At 33.1% G+C, this 16444-nt stretch overlaps 1 protein-coding gene across 13 annotated transcripts in view; it reads right to left on the bottom strand.

Annotated features, from left to right (window-relative positions):
* LOC149807275 (uncharacterized) overlaps positions 1-16444 on the bottom strand; it is a 181209-nt gene that overhangs the window by 126553 nt on the left and 38212 nt on the right. For 6 of the 13 annotated variants that reach the window (XM_089964394.1, XM_089964370.1, XM_089964385.1 and 3 more), the window contains one exon: positions 1033-1108. The exons of the other annotated variants lie outside the window; for them this stretch is intronic. The gene's annotated coding sequence lies outside the window, so the exon portion shown is untranslated. The remainder of the gene's footprint in view (positions 1-1032; positions 1109-16444) is intronic. 13 annotated transcript variants of the gene reach the window in all.

Genomic DNA, 16444 nt, shown 5'->3' with positions numbered 1-16444 from the left:
TAGCTAGACTTGCATCTGAGACAAAAAAATTCATATCTACAATTAACTAAATGATGCTGTAGCATCAAGCCTCATTGGGGAAGGTTCCTTTTCATAAATGAACATAAAGTTTATTGAATCTTGTAACAAGAGCTTGAAGATTCAAATCCATATTCCATCAAAGATCAAAACTGGATAAAAAATATGGCTTACTGGCTAGATTTCATTGTTATTTAAGCTTATCCAAGATAATGATGATGTAAACCCATATTCCAAGTTTTGTAAAAACAGGACTAAAAACAACTAATGATTGAAAGATGACAGACAACATAACACTTGTCCATACTGTAAGCTGACTAGGCCTTACTGCCAGATGAGCTAAAAATCAATTCTGTATATTGAAATGGGCATAAATTAGCATGCAATTCATTAATCATCTTAATGCTTCCAGTCAGTTCCTCCACTTTCTTCCTGAAAATGGCATAATATTACTTTCTTGTAAATTAAAAGGGTTTGCTTACTTCATTTTCCATTGGTTATAATTATCATTATTAAATATCCACGGTAACCAAAACAACTAGCAACAACATTGGCCATGTTCTAGATGATGTATCTACATGTACACTGAAAGAAGAGTCCCTCAAAGGGATTAATGCTCTACAGATCACTGACAAAACAAATTCCAGGAATTCAAGATAAGATCATTTTTTCATTTTAACTGCTCAGAACTAAAATTATCTTTGACAATTCTGAGAAAATCAAACATACCAAATTAAGAAACAAAATGATAGTCTTATATTTGAGTTAACATGTTCACAAGATACCTTTCAGAGCAATGCAAAAGTCATTTTCAAGGCTTTTTACCTTGAACCTATCATTGATAGAAGACCACTGAACTTGTATCTGATAATGTCACACATGGTAATTTTGGTTCAATCTATAAGTAATATGTATTTGGAAATTATTATCCTTCAAGGCAATCTTCAGATATACCCATAAATGACTTTAAATGATGAAAATTCTATTTATGTCTGTTAGTGTTATCATACTCACATGCCAGTACAACTTAAAACCTTGGTGAAGACCTTCAATGTTAAATCTGTCAGAGTACGGACCACAAACTTATTCACTGGAATTAAATTTAATAAAAATTATGTTCAAAATTCACTTGTATACAGGGCTGGCCTTTGGCCAATTGGACCATACAGTTTGGAATCAGTCCCCACATTCACAGGGGGCCCATGTGTTAGTAATTTTTAAAAATATATAAATAAAAAGTAATTTTGAAGCGATCCGAGAAAAAAATATAAGTTCATTATCATATAAAAGCAATGATAAAAAGATTTTCAAGATGGTTATGGTACCATCTTGTTTGTACATCAATCATATTCATTACAACTAACTACAAATGATTACTCTAAGATAATATCTGAGCACAAACCCATATAAAAACTACCATTCAAAAATGTAGCTATAAATATACTTTCAAGATGGCTATCAAGGTAGCCATTTGGAAGGTTATAGCTGCATCATTGTAACATAGGAAGGGCTACATAGATGTAGTATTTAATTTTTTTAATCCTGGTATGGCCATCCAATATTTTTTGGTTACTGCATAACCTTTTTATTATATGCTCATTCTTCTTATTCTACCAAAGGCTTAATTATGTAAACAAAATACACTACAAGAAACAACATAAATGAATGTATGCCATATTTCAAACTAAATACACAAGCACAGATTCATCATTGCACAACAACTTTATTAATGCGCACATAACTCTGCCCAGATAAATTTGAACTTATTGCGCATTAGACATGTTTCAAAAGAAAATGGCATTTTTGTCTAATTAAAATTGAAATTTGGAGTCCTACTGTGTATGAATGCGCATTGCAACAAGTTTTCCATTTGATCTGGAATGAATAGATTTTGGTATTTTTGTCAATTCTACAAAATTTCGTGATTGTGGACTGGATTCATCTGTGCAAATTGTACATGAAATACACTGAATTGACGCAGCATGGAAGAAGCATATTTACAGCTGCAAGTGTGTTTGTTCTGTCACTGACTATTTGAAATCATAATGTGGGAAAAATATGAAGTGTTTCAATAGCAATTATCAAAAAGACGCTATGAAATATAATGTTTATTTCATTTTGAGTGCAGTAAGGAGGATGTAACTACACTTGGAATTTAGTTGAAATTACAGTACAATTTCGAAATGCATAATCAAGCTTGAGAACTCATGACACAGCTCATGTAATTCGGATTTGCAGAACTAAGAAAGTACATTTTGAGGAAATTCAGGATGTAAAACTAAGTAGAGTTTTTGCCATTCTCAGTACCAGCTAAAGGAGACAGTTTATGCCTTGTAACTTGCATGTTATTTGTAGGTACCCACCAATTGTATGAAATATGGTGTCTATAGCCAAAATTCGAAACACTGTATCAAAAAAGTAAACGCAGAATGTAGCAAAGCAGATTGTATGTGGCAGTCCACAAAACATCTGCTTTAGTTCATTCAGAAACAAATTTAATCAACCAAACAACATAAAGCGTCTGCTACACGAGTGTACATGATTTGTTTTCAAAGTAGTTCCTAATACACCAATAGGCACACCTGTCCTGTACATGAGTGCAATATGAAGGTGTGCAAAATCGTAAAATGCTGAACAATTATGACGATGTAAAGTTAACGGAGAAAAAATTGATCATATAATAAAAGATTTTATTGACTTTTGTGTGAACGTTAGGCATGGAAGAAAATGACGTAGTACAATGCTGTTGGGCACTTCGGCACACCTAAAGTTTCCATCACCAATACTGAAGCAAAACACATACTGAATTTGACCGATTGATGAAAATAAAATACTGCAATGCTTACCATTTGAAAAGAGGCAATTGTCACCAGAAGGTTATGTTCAAAATCATTTTAAGGTATACATTTGCAACGTCTATATAATGTATTCTATGATTCTAAAAGATACATAGTAAATAGGATTTTCTGGTTTAACAATTTCAAGATGTTCATGGAATGGGTCTTCGTGCTGTCATTTAGAAATCACATTTTCATATGCATTTTGGGTAGTAAATGTGGGTTATTTTTGTACACTTTATGAATATCACTTCTTTAATAAAAGGATGATTGTTCTTTCTTGATACAAATTGTTGTTGTTGTAGGATTTAACGCCATTTTTCAACACACGATAGGCTAAACATGGCAGCCAGCATTAATGGTGGAGGAAGAACCCGGTAAAAACCCTGAAAGGACCACTGACCCTCGAGAAGCTACTGGCAAGCTTTCTCACATACCCACATCGGCCGAATCCGAGACTCGAATCTACGCAGACAGAGGTGAGATGGCAGTGATCTGTAACGGAGAGCGCTTTAGACCACTCAGCCACTTGGGGCCCCTGATACAAATTGGATTTTCAACCAAACACAACCTGTGATTCAGTGTTTACAGGAATATCTTATCGTTGCGCAGAATTACCCAATGTGCAGAATTGGCTGACATGGTGGAAAATGTAGTTCTCCATATCTTCCGGAAAAGGACTTGAAAGTTTATTAAGCCAAAGGACTGTACATAAAATAAAAAAACAAAGCAACAGCAAGTGCAAAATAGAAACAATGTCTATTTGACAATAATCAGGATGCATGACATTCAACATCTGCACAAAATATTTAAGTCCAAATTGCTCATGTGATAACTTACAAGAAAAAATACAACTCTGAATAAATTTTAAATAAGTGTTGCAACAGAATCAAACTCCAAGTTTCTAACATGATAATTCACATGAGAAAGTAGAACTTGGCCTTATTTTTAAACATGGTTGTATTTAATGGAAAAGAATGTTTTCTAAGTTCTACTTTCTCATGTGAAAATTTAAATTTTCATGTGAGCAAAACCAGCACATGTGAAAATCAGGTTTAAGTTTTACCTTGGCTCACAAGATCTAACAAACTGAACACATGAGCTTGCAAAATCTACCCAATTTATATACATTTCTAACAAGGTTCTCATGTGCAGCTTATGAGCAGCTCATGTGAACTGGTGAGATTTTTCTGTATGGGTGGCTATAAGTTCAGGGAGTGTAGTAGCAACATTGGTAGAGCATTAGACCTGTGATCCAAAGGTTCAATATCTTGTCAGGCCAGCCATTGTCCACTGTTCTTGGGAAAGGTACATGTACTAGGCTCCAATTTCCACTGCATGATATAGCTAATAATGTGTTAAAAGTGCTATTTGTCACAGGATGAAGCCGGGTTGGGACTGGATTAGTGAAGACAACAAAAGCAACTGCGTTTACATGATGTTTATTTATAAATGCAATTTAAATATAACAAATCTGACACCATTATAATCAAAAAGATAAGGAAAATTATAAAGTTCCTAACATGGAACTATCATCAACAAATAACTCAATGAGAGAAAAATGCAACATTAATTTAACAAATGTAATTTCAAAAACAAACGTGAAATCCTATCACCGACTAACAAAATAAAAGTGACCTACACCTCAATATAAAAAGTCATGAAGGTATCGTTCAAATAACGATTTAGAAGAGAATGTAATTATGAATGTATCGTTCAGATAACAATTTAGAAAAGAATGTAATCATGTACCATTCAAATAACGATACTGAAAAGCAGTGCAAATTACGAACCTATCGTTCATAAAATGATATTGAAAAGCAGTGCAAATTACGAACCTATCGATTGTAACCAGATATTGAAATAAGAATGAATGAAATGATGAACCTATCAATCGTTCACACAAAGGCATTGCAATAGGAATGAACAACATTATAAACCTATCGATTGTTCACACAACGGCATTGCAATAGGAATTAATAACATTATAAACCTATCGATCGTTCATATAACGATATGAATGAATGAAATTATTCGCCTATCGATCATTCACATAACAGTATAGCAATACGTGTAATTATTAACCTATCGATCGTAAACCGATATTGAAATAGGAATAGGAATGAATGAAATGAGGAACCTATCGATTGTTCATATAACAACATAATAGGAATGAATGACATTATGAACCTATTGATCGTTCACATAATGATATAATAGGAATGAATGAAATGATGAACCTATCAATTGTTCATATAACAACATAATAGGAATGAATGACATTATGAACCTATTGATCGTTCATATAACGACATAGCAATAGGGATGAACTGACATTAACCTAATGATCGTTCATATAACGACATAGCAATAGGGATAAATTGACATGAACCTACTGATCGTTCATATAACGACATAACAATAGGAATGAATAACATAAATGCAATTGTGGAAATAACATGGAACACTACAACTATCGTGGCGCCCATTTGACGACCAAGATGTTAACTCCGGTTCCACGCGCTCTAGTAAATGGCCAGAGAATCACCCTCGCATGGTCCGCTCCTCTCAGTCTGCTGAAGGATCCCTCACATCACAGACCCGTTGGTCGCGAAGACCTAGTTCCTCGCACTGAGAAAACCAGTCCACTCTTCCGACCCAACGTCACCAAAACACAGCGTAGACGTCACAGCAAACCCCACAGAGTTCTGTGACTCCACATCAAACAATGTACAAGGCATGGCAGGCATGTATAAAGCAGCTCTACTGCTGGTGACTCCACATCAAATCATATACAAGGTATGGCATTTAGGCAGCTAAAATGATAACTAAACCGTGTAGTACACATGACACGGTTAAGTACTTCTTCAGTCATATATGTAGCGCATGCGCGCACATGAATTCATTACCCATTACATTAATCGTTTAATGCATGCAGCGTATAATTAAATACAAGTTGTCTGTTCGGTTGCAACAAATAGCTAACTCAAACCAGACCATAGTATTTATAATATAGCGTTGTATAACCATGGTATTGACTCGCCGTAGAATTTAGAATAAATATGTTTCCTGCTCATTAGCTACTGCATTCAATGAATATGTTTGCAGATAGAAGTCTTTTTGAAACATTAAAGTTCTTAAACATCTAAAGTATAAAAACAATTCTGTCATATAGACGAATAATAATAAAGAATTTCATTACCTCTACAGCTGGAGATTTGCTCCTGTAAAGGGGTAATCGTCCTGACAAGACTTGGCGTAATGTGATTTGTTTATCGAGAATTTGCACTATACGTACACTAGCTGTGACAGATATGCGCAGCTAGGTACTTAGTTTCCCCGCTGCAAGCAATTTGTTCATGCAGCATGGTCTGAGTTTCGCTCAGGATTTCGAAATAAATAAGCCAAAAAAAATATACCATCCTATGGTGATGCTGTACGTGGCAACGAAACCAGAGTACATTTTTGACAACATATACATATTGATGTAACTCCTACACAATTCCATGACACTATTAAAAGTGACAAACACAAATAAGTTCCAAACAAAGAAAACTTTCAAAGCCATCATTTCAATGACAATCAGTAACACATTATTGGATATACTATCATGGTAGCTGCCACTCTGAATCGCCAAATCAGAAACATGCTGATCAATATCAGTTTTTGTTGCTGAAATAAAACAAACAAGGAATAACCATGAACATGATTTACTCCCTCATAAAAAAAAGAAATGTTTATTTAGTCTACTCTCAGCCTTGCAGAATCCATCATTCTCATGACTGGTACAAATAAGCACTGAATGTGAAAGCAAGTTCTGTCTCTTTCTAGCATGTAGTCATCTCTAGTCCCTTTAAATGAGCAATTTTCATGGATTTCATCAGTATGCTTGAATATGAATTTAAAGTCACAAATATAACACCAACCAAGTTCATATTCAAAGCATTTTTCTCTACCCACCCTCACCTTTCTGTGTACACAATGGTAAAGCAACACCCATTGGTTTCAATACACAAGCATAAACAATTACAATATGAATTAAAATTTCTGTCAAAATGAATCTCTCACATACACACACATACAAACACACATACACATATATATAGGACAGTTTATTTTTTTGTGTTAATACTGGTCTTGTGTTGATACTGGTAATACATGTACTGGATATATTTCAATATGTGTTACAAAAACATGACATTTTAACAAGTATCAAGTTAAATTATATCAATTTTGGTACCACAAGATTAAATATATCTGGTATTAACATAGGAAAAGAACATTCAGCAATGGATCACTGGGTTTATCATTGTAGTCAAGTAAACAACTTCCGATGGACAAGAATGGCCTGGGATCAAATTTCCTTATCACTGAATAATGTCCATGTGTGTAATGTAAGGCTATGGAACGCCAGAGCTGTCTTAAGATGAGAATATTTATTATATGCTGTGCTTTTGTACTTATATGATGTGCAAACTTCTTTATATGCTGTACATTTATACTTATATGATGTGCAAAGTTCATTATATGCTGTGCTTTTGAACTTATATGATGTGCAAAGTTCATTATATGCTGTGCTTTTGAACTTATATGATGTGCAAATTCTTTATATGCTGTGCATTTGTACTTATATGATGTGCAAATTTCTTTATATGCTGTGCTTTTGTACTTATATGATGTACAAATTTCTCTATATGATGTGCATTTATACTTATATGATGTGCAAAGTTCATTATATGCTGTGCATTTGTACTTATATGATGTGCAAAGTTCATTATATGCTGTACTTTTGTACTTAAATGATGTGCAAACTTCATTATATGCTGTGCTTTTGTACTTATATGATGTGCAAACTTCTTTATATGCTGTGCTTTTGTACTTATATGATGTGCAAACTTCTTTATATGCTGTGCAAACTTCATTATATGCTGTGCTTTTGTACTTATATGATGTGCAAACTTCATTATATGCTGTGCTTTTGAACTTATATGATGTGCAAACTTCTTTATATGCTGTGCTTTTGAACTTATATGATGTGCAAACTTCTTTATATGCTGTGCATTTGTACTTATATGATGTGCAAATTTCTTTATATGATGTGCATTTATACTTATATGATGTGCAAAGTTCATTATATGCTGTGCATTTGTACTTATATGATGTGCAAAGTTCATTATATGCTGTGCTTTTGTACTTAAATGATGTGCAAACTTCATTATATGCTGTGCTTTTGTACTTATATGATGTGCAAACTTCTTTATATGCTGTGCTTTTGTACTTATATGATGTGCAAACTTCTTTATATGCTGTGCAAACTTCATTATATGCTGTGCTTTTGTACTTATATGATGTGCAAAGTTCATTATATGCTGTGCTTTTGAACTTATATGATGTGCAAAGTTCATTATATGCTGTGCTTTTGAACTTATATGATGTGCAAACTTCTTTATATGCTGTGCATTTGTACTTATATGATGTGCAAATTTCTTTATATGCTGTGCTTTTGTACTTATATGATGTGCAAATTTCTTTATATGATGTGCATTTATACTTATATGATGTGCAAAGTTCATTATATGCTGTGCTTTTGTACTTATATGATGTGCAAACTTCTTTATATGATGTGCAAAGTTCATTATATGCTGTGCTTTTGAACTTATATGATGTGCAAAGTTCATTATATGCTGTGCTTTTCAACTTATATGATGTGCAAATTCTTTATATGCTGTGCATTTGTACTTATATGATGTGCAAATTTCTTTATATGCTGTGCTTTTGTACTTATATGATGTGCAAATTTCTTTATATGCTGTGCATTTATACTTATATGATGTGCAAAGTTCATTATATGCTGTGCATTTGTACTTATATGATGTGCAAAGTTCATTATATGCTGTACTTTTGTACTTAAATGCTGTGCAAACTTCATTATATGCTGTGCTTTTGTACTTATATGATGTGCAAACTTCATTATATGCTGTGCTTTTGAACTTATATGATGTGCAAACTTCTTTATATGCTGTGCTTTTGAACTTATATGATGTGCAAACTTCTTTATATGCTGTGCATTTGTACTTATATGATGTGCAAATTTCTTTATATGATGTGCATTTATACTTATATGATGTGCAAAGTTCATTATATGCTGTGCATTTGTACTTATATGATGTGCAAAGTTCATTATATGCTGTGCTTTTGTACTTAAATGATGTGCAAACTTCATTATATGCTGTGCTTTTGTACTTATATGATGTGCAAACTTCTTTATATGCTGTGCTTTTGTACTTATATGATGTGCAAACTTCTTTATATGCTGTGCAAACTTCATTATATGCTGTGCTTTTGTACTTATATGATGTGCAAAGTTCATTATATGCTGTGCTTTTGAACTTATATGATGTGCAAAGTTCATTATATGCTGTGCTTTTGAACTTATATGGTGTGCAAACTTCTTTATATGCTGTGCATTTGTACTTATATGATGTGCAAATTTCTTTATATGCTGTGCTTTTGTACTTATATGATGTGCAAATTTCTTTATATGATGTGCATTTATACTTATATGATGTGCAAAGTTCATTATATGCTGTGCTTTTGTACTTAAATGATGTGCAAACTTCATTATATGCTGTGCTTTTGTACTTATATGATGTGCAAACTTCTTTATATGCTGTGCAAACTTCTTTATATGCTGTGCTTTTGTACTTATATGATGTGCAAAGTTCATTATATGCTGTGCTTTTGAACTTGTATGATGTGCAAACTTCTTTATATGCTGTGCATTTGTACTTATATGATGTGCAAATTTCTTTATATGCTGTGCTTTGTACTTATATGATGTGCAAATTTCTTTATATGATGTGCATTTATACTTATATGATGTGCAAAGTTCATTATATGCTGTGCATTTGTACTTATATGATGTGCAAAGTTCATTATATGCTGTGCTTTTGTACTTAAATGATGTGCAAACTTCATTATATGCTGTGCTTTTGTACTTATATGATGTGCAAACTTCTTTATATGCTGTGCTTTTGTACTTATATGATGTGCAAACTTCTTTATATGCTGTGCAAACTTCATTATATGCTGTGCTTTTGTACTTATATGATGTGCAAAGTTCATTATATGCTGTGCTTTTGAACTTATATGATGTGCAAATTTCTTTATATGCTGTGCTTTTGTACTTATATGATGTGCAAACTTCTTTATATGAAACTTCATTATAATGAGATGGCCAATAGCTGCTGCCAGAATACAACATCAAAGTAACATGAATCTGTCATCAACTTGTTATTAGCAAGTGTGAATTTCATTCATGTCAAAATTAATTGCTTTTAGACTCCAGCTAACTGTCCAGCTAGAATGCCACTATTTCAGTTCCCTGTGTTTGAAAGCTAGCTTTAAATATGAGATTTCTATATTGTATTGTCAATAATAGATTGTAGATGATATTTTGTACCAAAATAAGATTAGCTGACTGTTATTGTGATGTGTTTGATTGACAGGCACTCCAAATACATTGTCTGAATAGTGTTGTGATTTTTTTATATGCAAGAATACTTAGCTTTATCTTGAAGACACGGAGTATGTAATATAATCAAGAATTCCAAGAGGAAGAAATGATAAGAATTCTATATTATTTGTATTCAGTATTTTGTAATATCACATATTCAGTGTATCACATACCTACACATACTAATGTGAGCCTCAGTTTGATATATATATATATATATATATATATATATATATACAATTGTAGCAATTACAGAGCTTTATATGACAGTAAAAAAAATTCTGTTTATAGTATCAGTTAAGTTCAAGTTCAGTAACAGTTCAATAAGTTCAATAACAGTTCAATAGCAATAAGTTCAATAACAATGCTCTCTTCAAAATCAATTTTGACAATTTGTTTTATTTACATATCATCAATAGGAAAATAAATATCAAGTTCGTTAATTGGATGGGGAGGTAACATAAATACGTAAGCCAAATCGGCAGCTCATTTGCAGCCCAAGTTATGCATTTGATCTCCAATGCTCATCTAACACAGGCAGTCACCAACATGTCAACCTGTTTTCAAGCCTAACTCAAAGTAAATCTAAACCACATTATAGATTTAGCTTATGTATGAATTTATAAATGCTAGGCTTGTGATAATTAGGTTCATGCTGAAAATTAGGGGGGTGTCAAAATACGAAACTATCCATTGAGACCTTGAACTATCTCAAACATACTAACTATGTAAGGCTGCATCTGATTGGAGGTTGAATTCTTTGGCTGGATTTGCAACTTGCAAGGTTCGATATATTAACTCAAATTTGATTGGTAGTTTAATACTCTTGTAGAAATTTAACTTGTAATATGCAACCAAGATTGAATAAATGTAATTGAGGGCTGATTTCACAATAACTTAATTCTTTTAGCTGGGAATATTTGGTGTTAACTATTAGTGGAAATGCTAATTGAATTTAATAAAACGCTCTTATTAGTTGGCAGATTGGAAATTGTTTGTTTGGTGTTGAGGGTCTATCCTAAATTTCTTTCCACTTTTGCCTCGTCCAGACAGACCAATTAAGAAGTGTGACACTCAAACATAAACACGGAACTGTAGTGGTACCATTCATACAGTTCAGAATCTCGACATTCGAGACTTAACCAGTCACAAAAGCACCCAATGCATAGGTGACTTTAATTTTTTTTATCATTCATTCAATTCCATTAACTAGCAGTAATAACAAGATTTCAAGATGCCTGCTGTGGTAGCCATATTAAATGTCGGAGTAACACCATTTTCCTTTACAACCGAGTAGACCATAGAATGAACAGGTGTGCATAAAGTGTCATGATAATCCTCCAAATTAGAATACGATAAGTGGTGATAAGAAATATACTAATGGACAGACAACATGCCATCCCAAAAGCTCATCTTTTCTTTAATAACTTGAAGATAAGAAAAGAAATTATGCACATATAATAAACCTTTTGAAGACAAAACAATCATTGCTCTCAATTAAAGGTTTTGAAAATATGCATAAGTAGTATTCATTTACTAGGTTGATTGCAGTTCAGCAACAAGATGACATCACACGTGATATATATATATATATATATATATATATATATATATATATATATATATATATTCACAGGCGTCGAAATTACTGGTAGTCGTGAAGTCCAAGACTAGTACATTTTCTGTCCGACTAGTAATTTACATAATTTCAATAGTTCAATGGCTAGTTCTCTTGATACCTGTCTGACAGTATGTTGTGTGAAGGACTAGTGAAGTATTGAAAGATCAGCGGGACAAGTAAATTTCTCACTCTACTAGTCCTTATGGCTACAAAGAAATTTGTTTCCAATTCTAAGCATGTATGTTGCTCATTTCAAATGAACTTCATCAATCAAATAATTTGAAATGATGAGACTTCTTAAAATGTATTTTCTGATTTTTATTTCCAAGTGAGCAGACGTAACATTCTGTTTCAGATGTGTAGACAATCATTGCTTTATTTAAAATTCAAGCTAAAATAATGATGACCAGTAGGTGAATAGAAGAGAACGGAGACCCCTGTCAGTGTTCTCAGCCAAGTTCTCATAAATGCCTAAGAAATGAGAACAGGTTGAAATATAAAATATAGCACTCTACCAACCATGTAATAACTATTTTATGCTACTGCAATATACATGGGTGCATAATCAGTATCTGTTATTTTGTATTGTAATTTATATTTACAGGACCGGATTAAGGCCTTTGGGAACCCTGGGCACAGCCAACATAGGGGCCCATAGCTATCCTGCCTTGTCCATATACAGTGGAGCCTCGTTAATCCAGACTCCATTTATCCGGAAACCTCGCTATCCGGACATAATTCAACAGGAACGGAATTCCTAAACGTTAATTTGCTCCGTTAATCAAGAAATTCGGAAATCAAAATCGGGGACAAAAGTGTAAAATTACATTAAAACTTGTCTCGATAATCCGGAAATAATCTGTCCAAAAATAAGAAAATTCGAAAAATCATATGTGAAAATACAATCAAAAGAATAATACATAAAACACAGTAGTGAAGCCCTTGAGAATCTATGGCCACTATCAATAGCTAAGTAGCGTGACCATATTGTAACCAGCGATTGAATAAACAATGTCTGTTTTAGTTAGTCGCCGACGGGGGTGTTAATAATTAAATAAACACACTGGGATCAAATCGTCCACGCTTTTTGACATAACATATGGTAAATAAATTGTTGTTTACCAATTGTATGTAACAATCACAGTTTATTGTTTGCTGTGCAAATACAGTTGACAATTTTAAGCTGTGGACAGTATAGGGCTTCAAAGAATCCAGGCAAACAAAGGTTATACAGACTTCTTCAGGAAATTGACATAATAAATGTATGTACAGTACATACATGTACATGAACATAGTGTGATGTGTTCAATGTGTTAATTGTCTAAACTTCTATTTACTGTATATGTACGTACAAGCACATGTTATAATAATGTGAAATAAACACAAATTAATAGATGTATTCATTAATTTATTTCAACCATTATTGAATATACAGTACATTACATTTAAAGCTAGCATATACATGTACATATATACGGTGTGATGATATCATAAAATAAAAAATGTGCATGATTCAATTATCCGGAAAACTCGTTAATCCGGACATATTTGCTGGGAACGAATGTGTCCGGATTAACGAGGCTCCACTGTATATGGTTACAGTACTATTAACTATACTGCCTGTGAAATCAGACGATACTATACAGGGCCCCTTGAGCCTCGGGGGCCCTGGCCATGTTGCCCATTTTGCAATATGGATAATCCGGTCCTGTGTGTGTGTGTGTGTGTGTGTGATATAATGGTTTGTGTGTACGCATGACAAGTAAAAAAGTATGCTGTCGAAATAAATTTTGTTTGAAACATTATTTCCTTATGTAATGCAAATAAAAGTAAATATGCTGTACATTAGTAGTATTTCCGGTTTGATAGAATTCCCTCTCGCTCTTACCCCATTTATGATTATACAAATATTACATTTGTGGACTTGCCTATATCTTAACACATCTCTCTTCACTCAATAAGGCAAAACAATTATATTCTAAACTCTAAAATTCTTACCTATTCATATCACTCCCTGGATATCACAAATACCAAGAAACATTGTACTTATATGTTGACAATAAAGAAACTTTAAATGATTATACTAGTAAAAATTTACAAACATCCAGTACTTAAGGCTGGGACATCGAAACCTGGGAACACGAGAGACCTAGTGGTCTAAAACGATTGCCATACTAGCCGCCATGTATAGCCTATTGTGTGCTGACAACTTGTGATAAATCCACAAAAAAACGTCCAAACCAATAACCATGATGTGACTGGCTGCCTGATTCATGAACTATAGTCCCTAATACAAATGTGTAACATAATATACCACAATGATATTAAATGTTACCTCCCCATCCAGTTAACGAACTTGATATTTATTTTCCTATTGATGATATGTAAATAAAACAAATTGTCAAAATTGATTTTGAAGAGAGCATTGTTATTGAACTTATTGATATTGAACTGTTATTGAACTTAAACTTAACTGATACTATAAACATAATTTTTTTTACTGTGGTATAAAGCTATGTAATTTCTACAATTATATATATATATATATATATATATATATATATATATATATATATATATATATAAAACTGAGGCTCACATTAGTATGTGTAGGTATGTGATACACTGAATATGTAATATTACAAAATACTGAATACAAATAATATAGAATTCTTATCATTTCTTCTTCTTGGAATTCTTGATTATATTTCAAGATAAAGCTAAGTATTCTTGTAATAAAAAAATCACAACACTATTCAGACAATGTATTTGGAGTGCCTGTCAATCAAACACATCACAATAACAGTCAGCTAATCTTATTTTGGTACAAAATATCACCTATAATCTATTATGCACAATACAATATAGAACCCCCATATTTAAAGCTAGCTTTCAAACACAGGGAACTGAAATTGGGGCATTCTAGCTGGACAGTAGCTGGGAGTCTAAAAGCAATTAATTTTGACATGAATGAAATTCACACTTGCTAATAACAATTTGATGACAGATTCATGTTACTCTGATGTTGAATTCTGGCGGCAGCTATCGGCCATCTCATTATAATGAAGTTTCATATAAAGAAGTTTGCACATCATATAAGGAAGAAAGCACAGCATATAATGAAGTTTGCACATCATGTAAGTACAAAAGCACAGCATATAATGAAGTTTGCACAGCATATAAAGAAGTTTGCACATCATATTCTCATCTTAACCGATTCGGCCCCGATCCCGTCTGTAGGCGTGATGAGGCTGTACCCTACTTCAAAGCCCTGCAGCATCAAGGCCATTTAAGATAGACCAACGTGGATGGTATTAAAAAATAGCAGACAGATATAGCTCTAAAATGATATCAAATAATCTGGAAGTTCTAGTTGCACTACAAAATACAGTTAAAAAAAGCTCATTTTTTGGACCCGTTTTTTTTCCACCCAAAATTCGCTCGAGATCGGAACGCGATTTTGTGTCCGGATTTTAGACCTTTTGGCCTCAGATCTAAGGCATACCGGTCTTAACTGCACACAGACAGGTGAACCTTTGCAAAAACTAGGATACGGTGGGCATTTGGAATAAATTGCGGTCTCCATACGAAAATGATGGGTCTATTAAGCAAAAAAAAAAAAAAAAAAAAAACAACTCCAACTTTTACCCTTCTGCTCATGCGCAAGCAAAATAACCAATGGAAATTGATGTTTCTAATACAACTAGGCATTATTCTCATGGATAATCCGTTGAAAACCGCTGTATTACGATGTATTCAGAAATAGCACCCCAAATCTCGTTCCTACGCACATTTCAGGCAAAAACGACAAAAACCTCTGGGTCTGAATGAGTTAAGACAGCTCTGGCGTTCCATACATTTAAGTACAAAAGCACAGCATATAAAGAAGTTTGCACATCATTTATGTACAAAAGCACAGCATATAAAGAAGTTTGCACATCATTTAAGTACAAAAGCACAGCATATAAAGAAGTTTGCACATCATTTAAGTACAAAAGCACAGCATATAAAGAAGTTTGCACATCATATAAGTACAAAAGCACAGCATATAAAGAAGTTTGCACATCATTTAAGTACAAAAGCACAGCATATAAAGAAGTTTGCACATCATATAAGTACAAAAGCACAGCATATAATAAATATTCTCATCTTAAGACAGCTCTGGCGTTCCATATAAGGCAGTTTCTATTTATTTGCTATAGCTCACAAACTGCTTGTTTTTCTTGCTGCAAGTATAACGTTTCTAAATACATGTACAAACAACCAAGAGTTGCATAGCATGATGGGAAATCTTATATTTTCACATGTTTGTGTGCGTGTGTGTGTGTGTTAGTGCAGGATGAGGAGCAATGGAAATTGACTGATAATACACTAATTCACACACAAACTTTCTTAAACTTGCAAGCTCTAAAATAAAGTAATGACTGTTTGATGCTTTGTTAATGCTAAATT

This window comes from Sinohyriopsis cumingii, chromosome 1, assembly GCF_028554795.1.
Source record: "Sinohyriopsis cumingii isolate HCF-2022 chromosome 1, ASM2855479v2, whole genome shotgun sequence".
Lineage (NCBI taxonomy): Eukaryota > Metazoa > Mollusca > Bivalvia > Unionida > Unionidae > Sinohyriopsis > Sinohyriopsis cumingii.
This window is presented reverse-complemented; position numbering and strand designations above follow the sequence as displayed.